The sequence below is a fragment of the Musca domestica genome, unplaced genomic scaffold, assembly GCF_030504385.1.
Source record: "Musca domestica strain aabys unplaced genomic scaffold, Musca_domestica.polishedcontigs.V.1.1 141, whole genome shotgun sequence".
Lineage (NCBI taxonomy): Eukaryota > Metazoa > Arthropoda > Insecta > Diptera > Muscidae > Musca > Musca domestica.
Genome location: NW_026712194.1, coordinates 302631 through 308648, shown reverse-complemented (window position 1 = coordinate 308648; position 6018 = coordinate 302631).

Here is a 6018-nt window from a genome sequence, read left to right as displayed (position 1 = left end):
TTGATTTGAATATACCAATCAATCGATATGTTAAACACAATCACTTTAATTCTATTTAAATGAGAGATACTCACCAACACACGCACACACAGCCAGCTGCCACAATGGATGATTTCGACAGAAGTATTTGTGCAGGAAATGGAAATATACAGTGGATGAATGTATGGGTGTATGTGTGTGCATTCAGTTCCACACTACATGCCACCTAGCAGATTTGCACCAGTTCGAACGGCAGACCTATTTATTTGCTTCCTTCCGTTGTGTTTGAACTTTTGTTAAATGTATGCATGCGTATGTATGTGTGTGTGAGTGAGTGCTACTTGTTTCAGGATTTGTTATATGAATTTATCAATAAGTATTGAAGTATTACTTCATCAGCAAACATTTGGTATTCTTTTTCCGAATGAGTGTTCAACCACCTTGGTACTCACTCTTCTACTGGTCTCCTTCCCCCAAAAAACACATTTTAACCACAATACAACTACACAACCACACACACCAACACATACAAATTTGTGTTATATTAGCTAAAGCATTTGTAATTTCTAGTCTACGAGTGTGTGTAATTGGTTAAAGTGCTGTGCAAAATGAGTGTGGGGTGGCTTTGTCGAAGAACAGTATTTTAAAATAGAAAATCTTAAGGTTACAATTTTATATCCGACGGAGAGAATATTTTGAAACCCTCTGCAAAAAATGAAAAAAATATAAAAGCTGCCATTCCTCAAAATATACGTTTGGAACTCCACTCCATAAAATTCTAGTTTGATTCAATGATTTTTGTACGGCTCTCCCTTGGATTGCAGGAATCATAAAAGAACCAAATTTTTATCTAGAGTTTTGAACAGTCTATCTTATATATAGGACGATTTGAATTGAAGACAAGTAAAATACATTAGGTTTGGCCAGGTCGAACTTATAATGCCCTCCACCTTTGGGTAAAGAAACTACAAATGCCAGTAAGACCGTTTGGATGATGCTGTTAAACTTTTCAAAAAACCATAAAGTGGGTGAGACCGTTGTATGGGGGTCCTACCAAAACGGGAACCTCTATAGACAATTTTATACTTCAAGGATTGTCATCTACCAAATATTCTGAAATACCAAATTTGAAACAATTTCGTAGTTAAATCTGACTAGAATTATTAAAATACTGAGTATTGGTGGGAATCGTCATTTGTGCGCTATAGAAAAAAACGTAGATGTAAATTTTCAATGTTCTGCCACTGGAGCTAGAACCCATTGTGAACTACAAATACCAACTTTTAGACAAATCCGAGGAAAAATGTGACAAAAATGATCAAAATACTGAATATCCGGAGGTACGTTCTATCTTCGGCCACAGGAGCTAGAATCCATTATGAACTACAAATGCCAATTTTTTGAAAAATCAGTGCAAAAATGTAGCTAAAACCATCAAAATATCGGGAGGTACCGTTGTATGGGGGCTATGTGAAAACGTTGACCTATATTACCATGTTCCGCCACAGGAGTACCCATTACGAACTACAAATGCCAATTTCTTGGCAAATCCGTGGAAAAATTTAGCTAAAACCATAAAATTCCGAATACAAGGAGGTACCATTATATGGGGGCTATACAAAAATATGGACCTATACATACGATATTTCGCCACCGGAGCTAAAACCCATTATGACCAACAAACACGAATTTTTAGACAAATCCGTGAAGAAAATGTTGCGAAAATCATCAAAATACCGAATATCCGTAGGTACAGTTATATGGCGGCTATACCAAAACGTGGACCGACATATCTCTTTTAGACTTAATGGGATCTACGACAAATATTTAGGGATGTTACAAACGGAATGACAAAGTAAATATATAACCTCCTTTTCAAGGGTATAATGAGGTATATAATGCCATGAAACGGTACGTCCTGATTTCCATATTTTGAAGGTCTCAGCAACTATTTAATAGGGATTCTCTTTCTTTTAGACCACTGTACCAATACATATTTTCACACAAAACAAATTCTGCTTTAATGCCTTTCATGGAAACTTTGATTTGATAAATACTCACACTTGCTTAGCAGGGAGTGTGAAACATGTGGGGGTATTGTGTTCCTTCACCGGGGCGTTTGGTGTTAACGTGTTTACCAATTGATGCAGCTGCTGTAGGATTAATACCACTTTTCCTCTCTGGCCCATTGCATGCGATTTAGCAATGCAAATTAGTTTTTCTTTGTGCAAAATTTTCGATATGATGCGATAATGGAACTCTGCCTAACTGCATGATTATATTTTTGATTAAATTTCCGAATTTACAATGTTCAATGGGGAAAAAAAGTTCGTTTCACAGAAAAATTACGTTTTTGAAAACTATTGAAATTCCCTTTGTGTGATTTATAATTCGGGGATGTGGTGAATTCGCAACAACATGCAAATACTCAAAACTGAATTTCCCAATAATAGTTTTACAGTAATCCAACGCAATATCAATGGAGTTGGTTGGTATTATTTATTTGGGACTTGTTTCACTTGAGGAAATTCAATTAAGTGTGAAATTGTGTGTGTGTTTGTGTGGGTCTTGAAGTGTCTGTAATGCCCATCATATCTCACACCGATGGCCAATCGAGACGTATTTAAATCAATTCGCACATTCAATCACAATTTGATCAATGGCTTTGTTTTTCTAACCCTCTTGGCTTGAAAGCTGGTTTTTTTTCTTTCTCCCTCTCTCTCTCTCTCTCGCTCGTCTGGGTATAAAAAATGAGGGATATTTTTCTGTCTTGCGAGAAATAAAATAAATGTTCTTTGTCTGCAAGTGCCAGAAACCGCATGAAATTGGTTTTAATATTACTTAACAATGTCAAATTGACAGTTAAAGAAACCCTCTTCATACCATCTCCACACATGCCAGACCAAAAGATAGCCTTGCTGAAAGTGAAACAATGATGCTGAAGTTGTTCGCACAGTTGGTGGTTGAACAAAACGACAACGACTGGCTAGCCGGACTTGACCGAAACATCAATTCATTGAATGCTGGCACAAAAAAAACCGACCACCAGTTCAATAACCATTGATTTTGTTGTTGCTGCTTTAAGGATATGATCTGGGAAAAGATGGCAAATGTTTAAGGGGTTGTAACAGGGAATATAACATGACTTCCTAGAAGATATTAACCCCTAAACGCATTGTTTTTCTTTGCACTGACAGTAGCCTTCAACAAATGACTAAATAACATTTAGTAGTGCCTGTTTTTTTGGTAAAAGTCAAAATATTTTAGTGTGGAAACAAGAAAACACCACAGAAGAAGGGCCTGTCAGTAGAGTGTAGATGCTAGTTGGAGTCAAATAAAATAATGTCCACTTGAAGATAACACAACACATTCGTCTTGCTTAGTCTTGTCTGATGATGGGATAAAAAAATAAATGATATTGGGTTGGATGCATAAAAGGAATGGAAAACATTATCATTCTGATAAGATTCCCTTTGAATTTTTTTTTATTTATTTTTGTGTGCCACCATTAAACCCATTCCCTGTGATAGAAATTCTTCCATAAAGGAAAAATTTTCGGTTTTTTTTACTAAAGCCTGTAAATTTTATAGTTAAGATGTCCCAGTTTCTAAAAAATCCTCAAAAATGATTTCTGAGACTTCTTCTGATGATAAAGTTATTTCAGCATGTATAACAGTTAGTATAACAGTTTGATATTTGGTATTTTATATGTTTCAGGCACAGTTTCCGGTAATTCGATTGGACATTGTACCTGAAACATTTCAAAATACCAAATATCAAACTGTTATACTAACTGTTATACACGCAAAAAAACTTTTATCATCAAAATAAGTCTCAGAAGTTATTTTGGAGTAGTTTTCTTTAGAAACGGGAACATCTTAAGAAACTATATAACAGTTTTTAACTGGTATACAAACTGTTATACTGGTTGAAATTGCATTATTTGCACTGTATTTGTTGAAATCTTATAAAAAATAACTGTTATACAGTTAAATGTTGTTAAATATTAGACTTTTATGAAGGAAATATTCCACGAAACATTTGGAACTGCAATCAAAACTCAAGAGAACTTCCAAAATGTGGGAGCTTTTTTTATAAAATTTTAAATCTGTTTTTATTTTAATTCCCTATTTTAAAAATCTGTAGTACCTTCAGCTGTGGGCCAAACGTGTGATAGCTACCAACTACTACTATTTTACCAACTTATATTGGAGGGTATGTTATTGGCCACATCTTCAGAATGTGTCTTATATTTTTTTCGTTCATAGTTATAATACCCATAAAAAGAAGTTCCCACCACTCAAATTAACCACAGACATTCTAATTTTATAACCCATAAATGCCTTCTTTTCCCATCTTCCTCTCCAATCCGAAAATACCCCTGGTGTTGCGTTTAACAAATCTTTATCAAATAAAGCAATTAAATGTTAACTCAATTAGTTCGAACATGGACTATTAAAATAAAGTACTACCAATAACTAATAACAGGACCATGATATTGTTGTCGTTGTTCTTGTCCTTTTTGCGGTAGAGTGGTCATAAAAATATTTAATGTCATGTAATGCGATATTTGTTGTCATTCTCAATTTAATGGCTGTTCTGATAAATTTCAAATATTAAGCGAAGCTAGAAGGGCTGACTTTCATAATATTTGGTCGGTTTTATGGCCTATAAAATGTGTAAAAGAGACGACGAAAGGGAAGCGGGGATGGACACTTACCACCCAACAAATTACAAAAATAATTTAATACCAAAAATTAGAGTGAGCTTCGGCATCCATATTGGTATGAGTTATTTGTGGGGGAAACAATTCAATATTACTCATACGCACACAGATATTAATGAAAAGAATTTTGCAATTAATTTAGCTTGTTAAAAGAAAAGGATAATTGTGTGTTTGTTTGTCTTGAGTGCCATTAAAATGTTGAAGCAATAAAAATAACTCCGAAGACACGTTTCTGGTATGTGCGTATGATTAATGAGAATAATTAATATTTCAAATCGAGGAAATAAAAATGTCATCAGTTGGAATTTATTTTTAATTATTTCTCAAGGAATTTAATTATTAATACCACTTTGGCAGCTTAGAGCTTGCAATTACATCTCTGCGAGGATGTACTGTTAATATTCATTAGCTAATTATGCATAAAAATGTATTAATTATATTTTATATTTGTATCATTAACACACATTAAAGTTGCCATTAATAATGGGTGAAAGTTTCATCATTTTATGAGCATCCCTTGAAGTGAAGTAAATGTGAATGAATAGCTGTTGTAATTTCTGTTACTACATACATACATACATACAGACATATATGTATAGCTATCATTGATATAATACAATGTAATATCATTAAACTTTTTGAAATAGTTTGTTAATACAATTCTTGGAAATTGTGTAATTAGCAGAGTTACAAGCATTTGAAATGCTCTCGTGCGTATGATTATTGATAATCATATAGGATATATTATGTATACGTATATGTATCAAGAAGAAAAGTTCAACAAAAGCTATCGAAATATACTTACAGGGTTAGATAAACCAACCAAATTCATACTGCTGTCATTTCTGAGCCACTCGTCCGACAGCTGTAAAAATTATTCCAGTGACTGCTCATTATATTGTTTACAAGCGTAAAAAAGCATTTTGGTTAGACTTTTTCAGAAAACAAGTTATTCGTGATGGAATTCAAGCGTGATTTCTTTATATTTGGCTGGAAAACCACAAGTGGCTATCGTCAGATCACTCCAGCATTTAAATGTGAATAAATATTTTCGCAGTGGCGGAAAAATGGCTCGTGAGCTGAACATATCGCAATATTCCATTCGGCAAATATTGAAAAATGAGCTCGGGGTAAAGCCATTGAAATTCCAAAAAGTGCAACAGAAAGAAAATAGACTTAAAAGATCTAAGGAATTGCTTCGCTTGGCCGAAAGTGGTGGACTCCCGAATTTGGTTTTTTTCCGATGAGAAAGCATTCATTGTCCTGCAGTTAGTAAACAAACAAAATGATCGTGTTTACTTGCCAAAGAGTTC